Genomic DNA, 16163 nt, shown 5'->3' with positions numbered 1-16163 from the left:
TTTTTCCTTTTCCTTTTTTTTTTTATTTTTACAGAAAAATGATAATCACCTGATCCCGCTGTTATAATTGGGGTCAAGGAGAACTCATCATTTATGAAGAAATATACCCCCTCTCATCCTTTTCTCTCCCTCTCCCTCTTTCTCTGCATTTTATCATCTTCTCGGGAGGGTGTCATGGCACCCAAAAACTGTGACCTTGCTGTTCCACTTCAGTTCATATCTGTGTGTGTGTGTGTGTGTGTGTGTGTGTGTGTGTGTGTGTGTGTGTGTGTATGTGTTTGTGTGCGCGGACATCTAAAACGGTACCATAGGAGGTTTATGTCCCACATAGGCATTGGCCAGGATGTCTCAAAAGCCCCTAAAAACTAAACCACAGGCTCTACACACACACACACACACAGACACACACACACACACACACACACACACACAAGAAACACAAAAAAGAAATATACACACACCTAAGGGCAGAGAAGAAGGGAAGAAGAGCATGAGGATTGTGTAAGAGCGAGAACTGCACTCTCAGTACATCGAGCCTGATTTCCTAAGAAGCTCTTCTGTGAAAGAGAAACTGCACCGTCACTCCTAACAGAGATGCCATTTTGTTTGCAGCACTAGACTATCAAGGTTATGACTGAGTTACCAATGCAGGCACAAGTCACTGAGTCAAAACATCTGACACTATCTGTCTCTGAGTTTCGCTTCCACTGAATTTCCCACTGCCAGTCTCTGTACTCTTGACACTTGGAGACACAGTTTTCCTGCAGTGCAGCAGTATGTGTGCGTGTACACAGCCTATATCTTTGACTCAAACATGCATCTCTCTGTCACACCCGCTCTTATCTTTCCCCCCAAACTCTCTCTTTCCTTTTCCCCATGTGTATCAAAAATAAGATGATGAGATTACCATGACAACATGTAGGAGTGACGCAGGGTCCACCAAGACCAACTTGATGACCCTGATGAATCATCAAGAGAAGCAGGACCAGTATGTGTGCCACTCTTCCTCCTTTTCGTCCTCCTCTTCTTGTTTAATGTGCTTATCTACTATACAGTATATATGCCGTGTGCTACTTAAGCTGTGGAAGTTTAGTTTTATCTAATGTAGCAGTACAACAATCTTTTTACATCAATCCCCAGAGAGGAGTTTGTTGAGTATTCATTGTCTTTTTCAGTGTCACCCTCATTCACATTGATGCTGACACACCATTGTACTCAACATGGTTGAACACTTTGCTCAAGGGCACCTTGTCAGCAGTTGTCAAGGGAGAGGAGAGCATTATTCACTCAGTTTCCTCACTCTTTAACCTTCACAATCATCGACTTGCTTCACACACCTTCCTCACTTTTGCACCCCGTCCCCGACGTGTTTTCTTTCACCTTCCTTCCGCTTCCTGTAGTTTTCTTCATCCCCTGCTGTCTCAGACTTGCCCTCCCCCATTTTTCTTTTGTCTTCCTCCTGCTCACAATCATCACCATCACTGTTATCCTAGCCTTCCCCTGTCTGTCATCTGTGGTAGTCTTGGATACGCAGTCCTCCATTTTCGCACCCAGAGCCTCACCATAGCAACAGAAGTGACTGCGTGACAGTCCGTGTATCGAGGAAGGAGAGGAGAGGAGAGGAGAGGAGAGGAGAGGAGAAGAGAGGAGGAGTTGCAGAAACAGTCATCTGCTTGAGGAAGGATAGTGAGGGGAAATGCCAAGCTTTGGTATCCGAAAAGATAAGTAGGTCAGTTCTAATCTAGGGTTGAGTTTAGCGTATAAATAAATAATGAAGCCAGCTTCACAGTGAAAACACCATCTAGGTGGAAAACTTGAAAGCCCACTATGCTGCACCATGTTACACACACAGGTGATGTCCTCTAATCCTCCTGTACAATGGCTCACTATCACTGTAAAGCATCATACTGATGAATGGACATGTGGCGATAAGAGGCACATGTTGTGTGTATAGCCTGAAGACGCTGCGACTGTAAGAGAGCTCAGATACAGTAGATAGCAAGGACGTAATCAGTAGCAAATTTTTGTCGCTGTATGTGTGTGTGGTGTGTGTTTGAGAGATAGAGAGAGAGAGAGAGAGAGAGAGAGAGAGAGAGAGAGAGAGAGAGAGAGCCTGGACTTTGTTGGGGAGATGGCACTGTTGGAGATATGTGGTGCATTAGACAGATGGGGCATGTGATAGGTCACATCTGGTAATGGGAGGAGAGGAGAGGAGAGGAGAGGAGGAGAGGAGAGGAGAGGAGCCATTTTACCTCCTGATTTTTAGGGATATTTCAGTACTTTTCATAAAAGAAACAATATAAAACTATGAATTGATTTGTGAGTGGAGAGCTGGAGTCAGGGCTTTTTTTTGTTTTTTTAGCCTAGCTTAGCAAAAAGACTGGAAGCAATGGGAAACTAGCTGCTTAGCTAGCTAGCCTGACTGCGTCCAAAGTTCAAAAATACACTCACCAGCAGCTCTAAAGCTAACAGTGCATCTTATTTGTTTAACCCTTGAACAAATAAGTCCTGCTTTTTTTTTGGAAAGAAAGCATGTAAATAAAACAAAATAATCAATTAATAATGCACATACAATCCCCTACATTTCTTGAAGCCGGGAAATCTAAAGAAGCCTTAGAGAAGAGGATAGTGCCCTTTCCTCCATTCTCTGCCCCTCCATCTTCTATCCCTGCATTGTGCCAATAAATTCTTCTGTTTTAGGGCTGTCTTTAGCTGTTTCCTATCAAATCATTTTCATTTGTGTTATTTAGACATCCCAACAATCATGTAAACATTCAGACTGCAGTAACTACAGTGTATCACACAGAGCACTTTTCTTCGTCACCAAAACAAAAGTTCTCATTTGGATATTTTTCCCCCATTAACCCAGGTGTGATGTCACACCCCTTTCATGAGCTTTCAGCGTCATTTTTCCCCAGTCACTTGTTCTCAAGGTGTCAACACACAGCTTTCTTTAATAACCTGGTTCCATAACAAACGTATTGTTCTCAGGAACAACACATGTACTTAACCCTGCACTCATATCTGGGACACCGCTGTGCTACCTGACACACTCCTTTGCCGCCATCAGCCTCTACTTATTGGATCTATTTTCCTTTGCCCTGATAGTGTATTATAAAGCCACCTTTCATTTCCCCGTGAGCTGAAAGAGACAGACTGAACAAAAGCTGCAGTGGACCCAGCCAACACCTTCCCTCCTGGCACTATGCCTTAGTTTCCTAATCTCACCTTGCAGTGGCTCAGTCATGTTGTTTACCACATTCACGCCGGCACTAACATATCAAGGGACTTATAAATCACAATATACTATATGCTGATTGTAGGTTATGTAACTGAATAATGTGTATAGATCATGTCCTGGAACATATCTCTCAGGTGCATCATCAAATAATGTTGCAATAGTCCTCATAACCTAATTTAGTTCTGTCCTCCATTGACCTTATGCATTTCGGCAACAAGGAAGTGCTCCAACTGTTATTTTGTGATGACTCTTTGCAAACATTTGATCAAGTATCAGTTTTATAATCGGACATAGAGAGTGAAGAGCTGACGGAGCTGGGAGAAAATGCTTCTACAACAGCTTGATAAACATCAACCATTATTTGCATAGAGTAAATAATAATGGTCAGTTCCGGGTTATAATAGTCATGGTGGCTGGTCAGAATGTGCCGCTATTTGTGTTTCATTATGTGTTTATAATAATATCATAATCAGCTTTCCATGTCACAGGATTATTATTGTGTAACAGGCTAATTATTCTAATCAAAGTATCAATAAAGTATATATTGTATTACACATGAAAAGATCATTCTAGACTCAGGTGATCATTTGTGAATAATAAAATTATGTTAATTACGTAATTACTTAACTTAATCATCATACCGATAAGTTAATGATAAGACTGATAAGACTCTTTAGATTTAACAGAGAACATATTCTTTCACCAGAGAGCATCTTTGTACTCTGAGATCTGGCTAAGATGATCATGAAATCGATCTCATGAATCCTCTTAAGAGATGTTTCCCAAAAGCATCTTAACCGAAGATGATCTTACAAATGATCATGAAAACTACATGATTCATTCAAGGGTTTATTGTTTTTGTTCTTACTTAAGTTTACACTAAGTTGACTTTCTTAAACTTCCACCTGCTAACATGAATAACAGAGCTGAAAGCTGAAGACGGTTTCCTGCACATTAAGCTTAATTTTCATACTGAACAATTACGACAATGAAACGTCTCATTGTGTTGGTTGAACACTTAGGCTTTGTGATGGATGAATTTCTCTTATATAGCACCGCTTACAGAAAGTTAAATTAGTACAATTACTCTGAAGTGTATTCAGCATCATCGTCAGCATCACAGACGGCCGGCGTTAAAAAGCTCTTAACAGCACGTTCAGGAAACGTGTGTAGAAATTTAAGAAACACTATTTGAAAACCCTCTTACGCACACCTAGGTGTAGGCACCAAAATTACTTGGTTAGGTTTCAGAAAAGATCACAGTTTGGGTTCAGATGTTTACTTCTTTACAGTTAGATGAACCTTCATCATCAAGGTCACAATAATAAACACATTTAAGGTTGTGGAACAGTCATGGATCGATCCCATGCAGGACTCTGTCGCTCTCTATTCTACGTCACCTGACTTCCCCCTCTGCTCCCGTCATGTACGGTTGATTGATGCTTGCACAGACAAACTTCAGGGTTGTTATTTACAGGAGGACAGTCACCTAAAAACACATGTCTGGAAGTGTTTTTCTCACTCTTAAATGATTCTTCAAATATAAAACCAGTGGCCACAGTTTGATGTGTAAATGTACCAGTTCTCAGAGGGCCGGCTGTAACAGGTGATCTGATTCCCCAGGACAATGGGTGACCTCATCATGCGACTGAACACCAACACCAGTATCTCTGGTTACCGTCACCATGGCAACGAACGCTAATGCTGCATGTCCAGATCTGCGTTGATGATGACAGCCTTGTTTGGACAGTTAATCCCACCCTTTTTTTTTTTTTTTTTTTGCTTTCCATCAACTCTCATTCTCCTCTCTTCGTCTGTTTTCTAACCCCTATCACTGTTTTTTTTATTTTTTTCTGTTAGGACTCCCCAGCGATTGTCTTTTCCAGCCACTCTTATTAAAACATGCTTAAAATATGCTTAAAGATTAAAACACTGAGCACATTTTTGCTGCCTGTGCCAGCTTTTTTATTGCCAGTACCAGCAGGGTGATGGGGCTAGTTTTTATCATCTCTTCTGATTCCTCCCAGGAGATGTGTGGAAACATTTGCCAGTTTTAACAGGCAGATTAGGAAAAAATTTCAATAGCCCAGCCCTTCTGCATTTTGTCTAAAACATATATTTGACATGTCACTGAGATTGATTGATTGACTGATTGATTATTTGGGTGCCTCATCTGGGCTCCAGCCCATGTGGGCTTACAAGACACTTAACCATTCCCCTGATGGCTTCATGACAAATCATAATCTACATTTGCACAAATTCAATTGTTATATTGGATACAGTGTCCTCTGTCTCTGTCACAGCTACTGAGCATCCTCTACAAATCTCTCCAAAACAACAGCCTCCAAATTAAACAGCCAACTCGACGTATCAGCATCAGTCAAGCAAAACAAATCAGGATTCTTCAATTGGATCCTGTCAAATTGATATTTCCTGAAGTCAGTATACAGAGGGTAGTGAAATACAAAACGAAATTTAATCTTCAACAACCCCAAGATCACAAAAAATACACAAACGTTGCTCTTCAGGAATGCCCTTATATCTGCATAGAATGTGCACTGAGGGCAAAACTCTGGCTATCTGTACTAAAAGCTCCCAATAAACTCAAGAGAGCAATGTTTAAGTCTCATTTCCTGACATCTCAGAATATACAGATACACATATCTGCATATACACTGTAAATATTCATCTGTTTTCAGATTAAAATTGTTTCATTACTCCAACAATTTGGGCGGGTTCTTCTGTGGTGTCTTATTGGGAGCTAAGTGAAAGGGCTGAAATCAGTTTTGTCCCTGTGCATCCAGATGCAGAGGCCCGGAGGTGTAGCGAGGCGGTTAGCCTGACTCCGTCCTCCCATAAAATGTTAGTTGTATATAAACATAATTTCTAACAGACAGGGTTGACTTAAGAAGGGCAGGGCTTTAAGCTAAATACTGACATCAACATACATGCTAACATCCTCACAGCAGAAACGGTGCAACGCTGACGCTGATGCTACCTTTCGAAGAAAAGTCAGGGAATTGCCACACTTACACAATTAATCCATGGAATTAATCCATCCATGAATGCATCAAATTTTATAGAAATCTCTCAAACAGTTGGTGAAACTATTCACTCTCAAGTAAAAATTTCAACCTCATGGTAGTGCTATAGGAAAAATCAGGGGATCATCAACGTCATTAGGATTAAACCTCTGGGGACCACAACCATCTGAACCAGATTTGATGGAAATCCATCCGATAGTTGTAAAAATATGAATTTGATAAAATGCCATAAGAAATACACAGGTGACATAAAACACACTCCTGTAGCTTTCATCACTTTCAGTCTCTTCCCCTGCTGCACTCTGTCATCTTAGACAGCGTTTCATGAGATCGTCGTGCTGCTAGAGAGCACTGTGTGGTCTGACCGGGCACAGCTGCTGTTTATGATCTCCTGTTGTTATTCCTGCCCCATTAGGACACCACAGAGCAGCTGAGGGAAACAACAAAGGCACACAAACATGCAGACACACACACACACACACACACACACACACACACACACACACACACACACACACACACACACACACAGTCAGAACACTGATTGATTCTAAACCTGGCAACTACACAGCACCTGTTAAATTAGTTGTCTGGAGGAGCAAAGTTTGATATGTTATTTCTTTTTCTTTTTAAAAAAGAAAAAGAAAGAACCAAACAAACAAATAACAATATAGCTTAAGTAATTACACATTTCTGAACCACAGTTTCATCTAGGGTTATGCCTGGGAGAATATGCAGATGAAGATCTGAAGAGCTGGCATCTGAAACAGAATAGAGCCAGGCTGGTAAAGACTGTTCATTTTGGCAACAGTTGGCTTGGTCTAAAAAGCTGGGACTTTATCCCCATAATGGACTTTAAAAATGAAACCTGCAAATGAAATGTTAAATATAGACTTAAATCAATGACTGCACTGAGGGAAAACATTTGATAAGATCTCAGATTCAAATTATCTCTTTTTTAAATGATTCATAGGCTACTAAGAAATGTCTCTGTTGCTTTCCTATATTTTTTTTACTTGAACAAACCTATAACTAACTAAATAAATTAGAGACTATGTGGAAATAAACATTGTGATATTTAAATAATAAGTGAGCTATGTGGGATACAGTAGTATCTGTGAAAACAATTTAAGCCAAATCTTCTTTCTTTTTTTTTTGCTTGCAGTCAGCTAACAACTCTAGGCAAACTCAAACCAGGAATGTTAACTGTAGTTGAAGGGCTAATGCAAATTAACTTATAATCATGCATAAATCTGAGCATTAGATGCTAAATTAGTAATTCTGTTTGAATATACATAGTTTCATTCAGGTTGGTTTAACATCAGCCAGTTACTGTTCAGTGCTAACATGTGTAACACACTAAATGTAGGGGGTAAAATATAGTTAAAACTACTTTGAAACTGCACTTATCAGTATCTTTATATTATCAATGGAACATATGATCACTTCTGTATGAAATGTGCTGCTCATAACAACAACAAGCCCACAGAGAATTAGCACCTTTCCTGAGATTTTTAGTATATTTTAGCTCATTGTTACTTTTATTATTTTTTTGCACTCATCAGCAGCAAGGTGTCCATTGCAGTTTTGCACAAAATTGAAGCAATTAAAAAAAGTATATATATATATATATATATATATATATATATATATATATATTAAATTTTTTTTTTTTTTTAATTGTTTTGCTGAATACTGCTTTGCCAAATAGACTGAAAAACCACCTCATGCAAGTGTATACATTTTTTGGCAACATTTGAGAGTTTTTTCTAAATTAGCGTATTTCCGTCAATCATTTTTTTAAGTTCGAAATTTCAAATTGTGCAATAAGCAGGTTAAGGGAAATGCACCTAGTGTTGTTTCCAGATGTAGCAGATGACTGTGGGAAAGAAAAAAAATCCCTTAGCATTTTATCTGCCAAACGGCAGATAAACACTGGTGACATTTGGTGGCTAAAGAGACACATATGTCCCTCAAGAGTTGGTTGAGACCAAAACAGAGCTAAAAAGAGGGTTAATACAAGTAGTTGCTAAATTATACTACTTAGCTAAATGGAATTATTTTCACTTTTTGATGATAAAAGAGGGCGTCGTCCTCAATAAGAAATACAGTAAAAGAACCCTGGTGCAATGGTTTACAATATACCTTTAACAAATCAAAAAGTCTGTGTGTTATTCTATCAATCGACCTCTTTCTCTCTCTCTCTCTCTGTCTCTCTCTCTCTCTCAGTTGCTACCGAACACTGTGCAATGTGACTCAGAGAGGTTTTTGTTCACAGCAGCATCCTTTTGCGACACCTGTGACCTTCCCTCCTCTCCCCTTGACTTGCCTCCTCCTCTTCTTCTCTGTCCCTCTTGGACTCTGACTGTCTGCCCACCTCCCCCTATCTCTCTGGATGGAGTCAGACAAGAGCAAAGAGATACAGTGCCGGATAAACGGACAGAGAAACGGGCAGAAGGGCATTCTGCCACTGAGACATAAAATGAGAAAGTTCAAGATACATCCATTTTGTCCAAAGAAAACATTATCTTAAGCTATTTCAAACTCCTTTAAACTTCATGTAGTGGCAGACAAACAGACAGAAAGACTTGAGCAAATTTTGCAGGAGAGTATCTAAAAATCAGCTCCACACTTTTTACAAACGATTTAGAAATGTCTGACAATATTCACTTAAATGCTGGGATTTGACTGTTAAACATTTTTGTCTTTTAAGATGGTCACTATGTCAGATTGAGACATAGCGACCACCCCACCATGATACTCTGCATATGAATGCAGCAGGTCTTCTTGCACTCATTCTGATCACCATTATGGCGCTACTGGAAATCATCACCAACAGCGTCACATCATCCACAGCCTTAGATCACCCGACACATCAAGACATCTACGTCAGGATGTTTTGTTTTGATTATAGTGTGTGCGATTATATCACGGCCTTGCTGCTGCAATCTGCTCACAGCACTGTTACACAGTAGGTGACCCTGCTTTCAGTGTAGACATGCAACAGCAATATCATTGTCTGAAAAATGACTCTAAAGCCCCCTTGAATTTTGAATAGTTAGTGTCAGTGTGTTCTGATCTTATACTCCTACAGGGTTAAGATTTGGTTATGGAGATACAGCTACAATTATGGGTTTGTGTATTTCTATTAAAATTATCATCATGATTCCAAATATGTTTTTTTCTGATCAACACGAAGGCCTCATAAAGAACATTCCCACGATAAGGTTTAATTTCAGACTAAATGACACGTACTGCACCCTTTCCTCATTGTCAGACGAAAAGCAAAAATGCCAATCACACAAAGAGGACACCCTGAATCCCACTTATTGTACTGTTTTTATCAGCGCAATCACACACTGACACACACAAACACACAGTGAGAGGATTGTTGTGTGGAGTCAGTTCACCAGGCCTCAAGCAGCAGCACATGGTGAGCCCATGTGACCTCATCCATGTGACCCTCTCTCTCTCTCTCTCTCTCTCTCTCTCTCTCTCTCCGTGTATGTGTCTGTCTCTGGGGTGCATCTGCTTTGCTACAGGCTGCAGGATACACAACATCCGAACATCTGATACACACATATGCCATAAACATATAGTGTGCAGTGTCTGTAAATGCCCCACACATAAAGAAGTACTGTAAAAAAAAAAAAAAAAAAAAGGCTCATGTGGCTCACGAACAGAAAAACACTCAGATTAAACTTTGACCTCAGCTGTACACACACATCCACTCTACTCAGAAACATTCATGTGACACTGATCACATGACCAACTTTCACTTCTCTGTGAAGCTCTGGAGTCAAAGTCATCTCCGTGCATCATAAAAATACACCCCCTCCGCTCTCACGCTGTGTTGCAATGCGAAGCCGACTTAGTTAACTCGAGAATGACAGTGTCGTCTTGGAAACAAACCAAACGACCGACTGCAAACACAAGTTGAAAAGCTAATTATTACCTTCCTAAACAAGCCAAAAGTCATAATGTTTTATCTCTGCTCTCTAGCAGCCAGGTGCGATGAGGAATTTCACAGCCGTGTTATAAAAGCGCAGGGACAGAGGCGTCGTGCAAATTCCAGTCATGACAATTTCACTCAAACATACGGTAAGACAATTATCACCTGCGTGGTGACATTGTGAGATGCTATGTTTAGTGCTGCCAGCTAATTTGTGACAGGAGCTAGGGGTATCATGAGGAGGAGCGACGGATCGCCAAGGTGCAACGATTTGAATCAACATGACTAAATACTACAAAAGAAGAGGATGAAAAGGAACAAAAAGTCCTGGTTTATTTTTATCTTTGAGAAATGTAGGACATCAAACATCTGAGGTGTGTTAGACTAAATAAGATCTTGGATGATGTCAAGGAACACATTTTTACGATGATTCCAATTTGGCACATCCTCTGTTTTGCATAGAGATCTATAGAGTCTCTGTTCCTCGGTAAGTTAACGCAATCTCTCATTTAGCATTTCTGTCAAAAAGTGAAATGTGTTCCTGGGATTTATTTTCAATATGCGGCATCCAAAGTTGAACCATGATTACTTTATGAGCACAGAAAGAAAGAAAAAAAAAAAAAAAAACCCATCATAACGTGGTTTCATGCATATCCATAAAATGAATCAACAATCTCTTCTAATGTCATTTTTTCCATTTCCCGTTGCTGTCTAAAAACTTCTGACGCGTCTTGAGCTGTGGCCCATCTGCTCGCCAACAGATTCCCCCAACACTGACTCTCTCTGACTTCTATTTAATGTGAGCTGGCTGACTGAGCTGTTGGCTTTTGGTGTCTGTATCCCAGAACGTGCATCTTCCCATACCCCATCATTTTATACTGATAATCATTCATAATTTTTAACACAATGCATGCTGGGTATAGGTTTTACAGTGAGGAAAAAGAGGTCGTACTCTACCTCACACCTGCACAGTGCTGTGTGCTTGATTAAAAAAATAAATAAAAAGAACAACCTGTTATTGAAATGATCTCCAAGCTAAACTGCACAGTTTCTGCTAATTACTTGCAATCTTTATGATGTATGGGGAAAATCCTTAAGTCAGGAGACAGCACACAGTTACACTGCATAGGATCAAGCTGACCACATGACAGGATGTGTGGCTGCTGGATGGTGTGTGTGTGTGTGTGTGTGTGTGTGTGAGATAGTATGGATGACACTGCCCTTGTGAGCATCCTCTGAGCACTCGCAGAGGATGTGAAGAATGAAAGAAAGGGATCACTGCTTATCTCTGGACCTCAGGGTCTCCTCATACCCTTAACCTTTTCTCCCTCCGCTCCTCTGCTCGTTCCTCTATCCATCCTTCTCCCATCATTGTGTTATATAGCTTATTTGGATAAGTGAAGGGATATTTTCCTACGGGGCCTGTCCACGGAAGAACCGTCTTATATAGTTGCAGTAGGAGCAGGTAAAGGCTGACGCGTGCTCTGTATGGATAATACAATTTGCTGCATATGTATGTGGATTAGCAGCTTAGCAGAGGGGAGGAGGTATCAGGTGTAGGAGGAGAGGAGACGAGAGGAGAGGAGAGGAGAGGAGGGGAGGCTAAATGAAGGAAGACGAGATGGCATTATAGAAAAGGAGAGGTCAGGAAACTGCAGCTATACAGCTCCAGCCATGTGTCCTAGCCAGCAAGACCTAATTGATTGAGACAGCTAACTTCCAGTAATTCAGCTGATGAAGCTTTTCACTCTCAGGACTGCTGGCTGGACACAAACAAACTCAGTAGCAGGGCAGCAGAGGAGTGGAGACGAAGATAGAGCAGCAGAGAGAGGGGGATTCACAGTGTTTTGTTAACATGTCGACCCACAATCAACCTCCCCTACACACACACGCACGCACACACGCGCACACACCGCCACCACCACGACAACTGAGTGGAGACAAAGTGCTGATAGTGCTGTTCCCATTCCAGGGTGGGTGAAGGCACATGCATGGCTCGCTGGAGCTGTGAAGATAATGTGGCATGCTAGGCAGTAGACAGTCCTACTGGTGGTGCAGAGGAATGTTGTCTGACCCTGTTTGGACGGCGTTGTTTAAGACTAGCCACAGCCTGAGCTCTTTCAACTTGATTCACATTGTCTAATCTAGTGTTTAGCTAATGCAAATCCAGCCTAACATGTCGGACAATCACGTCAAATCAGTCCAATGCAGCCCCAACCCGACCAAATTCAAGCATCGACAGCAGCGTGCAGGCAGATTATAGACTAGTGCTTTCCAATGAATGCAACCCTGCACTTGTCAACCCTCCCCTCCTCCCCTCAAGGCTCTCCCAATCCCTGCCTCATTCTCAGCCATGCTGCTGCATGTGCATGTGTGCCATAAATAGCATCAGAGAGGCTGCAGAGGGAGATCTGCAGATGAGAGATGCACAACCCTAAGATTACACCTGCTACTGCAGCCTCCCATTCAGCCACAATCTGCTCTGATGTTCTGGATTATGCAGATGGAAAGGAAAGGATAAGAAGGACAGAAAGGAGAGGAAAGGAAAGGGAAGGAAAGGAAAGGAAAGGAAAGGAAAGGAAAGGAAAGGAAAGGAAAGGAAAGGAAAGGAGGGTAGTGGAGAGGACCAAATACGATTAGAAATGCTCCATCATATCTGGGACTGGCTTTCTATTGAGGTTTCTCAAGCTTCTCAGTAGATATTACACTGATATTTCATCATTTCACACTACAGTAGATTAGATTTCTGTCCTTAAATCCCTTTTCATACTTGAGCATGAAATGTCTCTGGTATTAGTTGGAAAGCAATAATCTGCCTCCGTGTGAAAGCTGCATTGGACAGATTTATGAAACAAGTGAAACAAAGTGAGAGGGAGAGAGGAGAAAGAGAGGGGACACGATACAGGGATTGTTGAAGAAAGGTGTGTGTGGCTTAATCGTTTTTGTTCTTACACTCTCGATGCCAGTCTGTGTGAGTGAGTGAGGGGGTGAACATTGCACACCATTAAGCAAGAGTGGTTTAATTTGAAATGCCATGCAGGTTCTCTATTTTTTATTATATTAAGATACAAAACTCTGTTGAAAATCAAATGAAAAATTCCTGCGAGTTTGCACGTTTGTATTTTTTCAGCTCAGTGCCTGCAGCTATTTCTAAAGAAGCAAAATGGCGTGACAGTCTAACAGTAATAACATTGGGTGCCTAATAAGTTGAAAGTCAAAGCATTTGTATAGAGTTGACAAGTTAAGAGGTTGGATTCAATACGGCAGACGTCATTCTAGATGTAAAATATGTTATTATTTAATATAATAATTATAAACACAGCTGACAAAGGAGTCTCAGGGCCAAATCTGTCACTAAAACCCCATTGATCTCAAGTAATGAAACAGTGGAAGAGATCACCACAAGGCCAGTGTGTCACAGTAATTACAATGAAGAATAGCTCAATTAAACGGTGGGCAAGAGGGAGCACTTTGGAAACAGAGTGGAAGATACATTTTCATCCAGGAATATTGGTTTTCTTATTAAAAAGTTCCAGACTTGCACTCTAGATTTCAGAAACTTCTTTTCACAGGCACCCTGTGCAGTGTGTAATGTTTCAAAATTAAAATGTAACGGGATAATGAGATCATTGATGGAAAAGGAAGGGGAGTTCATTTATTCTTCATGACATGAAACAGCACCAATGAGAGGCAAGAAACGGTTGAAAGCTGTTTCTTATGTGATAGACTAAAAATCTGTGACGACTATATAATGACTACATCTAATCCATGTGGTGTATTTTGGAATAGAAATCACTTGAAAATGAAAATGAAATAATCAATAACCTGGTGGCGGGTTAATCATAGGCCCACGGGCTCCAGAGGCTGTAAAAAGTAAAAGATGAATGAAAATTAAAATAAAACGAGGAGACAGGCAGACTTCCATGAGTCATCACTTTTAAGATAACAAACAGAACATAAGACAATGCCAAATATGATACAGAGACGATAAATGTGGCAAAGGGGAACATCACGTCAGCAAAAGCACATTGGAAATAAATGGACAGATAGCAGTGCAGCTGAACGCCTGGAAAATTAACTGTATTGACTGAACGCTGGCAATAGTGTAGCTTATGTCCAAATCTCCAAAGCCAGAGCACAAATATGCATAGCCTGAGATACAGAGTGCATAATATGGACCACTGAGCGAGGGGGAAAACAGCGCTATACGGTCTGATGTGGTCTTTCATCCATTTTCCTACATTCAATGTATTTGAAGTAGACCAAATAATGCTGTCTACCCACAATGCTTTGTTGCGACAAGATGGTGGCTCAGTCACAGTACGGCAGCCATCCCGAGAGCTTTATTCGCTCCAGAGATTGGCCTGCATGGTTGCAGGGGGAATGTGAGGCCGTATTCGACGAGCAACAGATATTATTATCATGCAAATACGGTTTCCTCATTTGCATATTCAGAGTATCCCATGTGTACACCTTCAATGCCAGTTCGATTCCATTCATCACTGCCTGTTTATTATTAAAACTCAAGAGAGTGAAGTTAAGGTAAGCTAAGCACAGCCTACCTGAGCCCCTTGTGTGGTTGTGCCACGTGAGGCAGTCTTTGTAATTCGCAGTCCTTTTCAAGTGCTGTGCAGCGCTAATCATTAGAGGTAGCACCAGGTGTGTTTGGACTAAGCTGGGTAATTTGGAAATTAGTGCAACATATTGAAAACTATACAGTTATATGACAGAGGCAGACATGGAAATAGGCATCGGGTCATATGGTCTCACAGGGACTAAAACTCCTGACTGAAAGAGGCACTGGTATCATTTTAATGCCCTCATTGAAATTTCACTTATGTAAACATCAAAGCAACTTGTACATGAATTCAGAAACTGACGGATTTTACCATGAATCAGGAGTCTGCGGAGAAATGTTTGAAAATCATGATTTTACTATAATTCTGTTGCATTGCTGTGACAGTTAATTTGAGCAAACTGAATGTGACTAAACGAGTGAAAATGAGTTGATTTCACCCCGTCCCAAAATTCATCTTTTGCCTTTGAAACTGGCCCCAAAAAAGTGACATGCAACTTTAGTAATTAACCCCAGAGATGACAGTTTTCAGAAGCCAGATCATTACTCAGACTCAAGAATGCAAACACACGGCGCACTTAAAGGACGCCTGTCACAATGCTTTTGACGTGATGCATTGCAGTAGGAATAGATACTCTCGATATGACGGCTTCACAGAATAGCGACATGTCAGACAGACACTATATGACAGTGGAGGGAGACACATAAGTGGGCACAGTGGGAGTTTGTCACTCGCTCCAAGGCAGAGAATGAAGGGAAAAGGGATCCCGACACTCAAGGAGACAGAAAAAAAAAACAAAACAGGGAGGCAGAAAGGCATGCGACATATTGGTCTCCACTCATTACGTTCTCACCACGAGCACCCAATCTGGGACTAGTTGGCATGAATACAGCCTGATCCCACCCTGAATGTGTGCGTGTTTTAATGTGTGTATGTGTGTGTGTGTGTGTGTGTGTGTGTGTGTGTGTGTGTGTGTGTAGGCTAAATGACTTTGTCCTAGTAAAACCAGGCCATGGCAGTATCTCTTTTGGGAAAATAGGAAAAAAGCTTTGGTCTGGATTCATATTAAACCAAGGATTACGCTAATATAAAGCCACAGGGTTGGGCAGAGGTAGGGTATGTTTGTGTCCATACGGTATTTCCGTCTCTCTGTGTGCGGCCATGAATCTGCCACACACGTGCACGGGTGATTGCTCATATGAGATATGTGCAGGCGTACCGCATCCACAGCACGGTATGTGCCTCTGCTTGCTCATGGGTGCGTGATCAGGCCATGTCCAGCGAGGGAGGCTGCCATTTGTTTATGCTTGGCCCGCAGAGGATGATTGGCTGCCAAGGACTGGCTCAGC

General features: G+C 41.2%; 1 protein-coding gene across 1 annotated transcript in view; it reads left to right on the top strand.

Moving 5' to 3' along the window:
• The first annotated feature begins 10159 nt into the window (after window positions 1-10159).
• adad2 (adenosine deaminase domain containing 2) overlaps window positions 10160-16163 on the top strand; it is a 28366-nt gene continuing 22362 nt past the window's right edge. The window contains exon 1 of the mRNA XM_087180156.1: window positions 10160-10386. The gene's annotated coding sequence lies outside the window, so the exon portion shown is untranslated. The remainder of the gene's footprint in view (window positions 10387-16163) is intronic.

The sequence above is a fragment of the Seriola lalandi genome, unplaced genomic scaffold, assembly GCF_002814215.2.
Source record: "Seriola lalandi dorsalis isolate HSWRI2012SDOR001 ecotype SW California unplaced genomic scaffold, Sedor1 jcf7180002054893, whole genome shotgun sequence".
Lineage (NCBI taxonomy): Eukaryota > Metazoa > Chordata > Actinopteri > Carangiformes > Carangidae > Seriola > Seriola lalandi.
The sequence above is the reverse complement of the archived record's forward strand: the minus strand, read 5'-3'. Positions and strand labels throughout refer to the sequence as shown.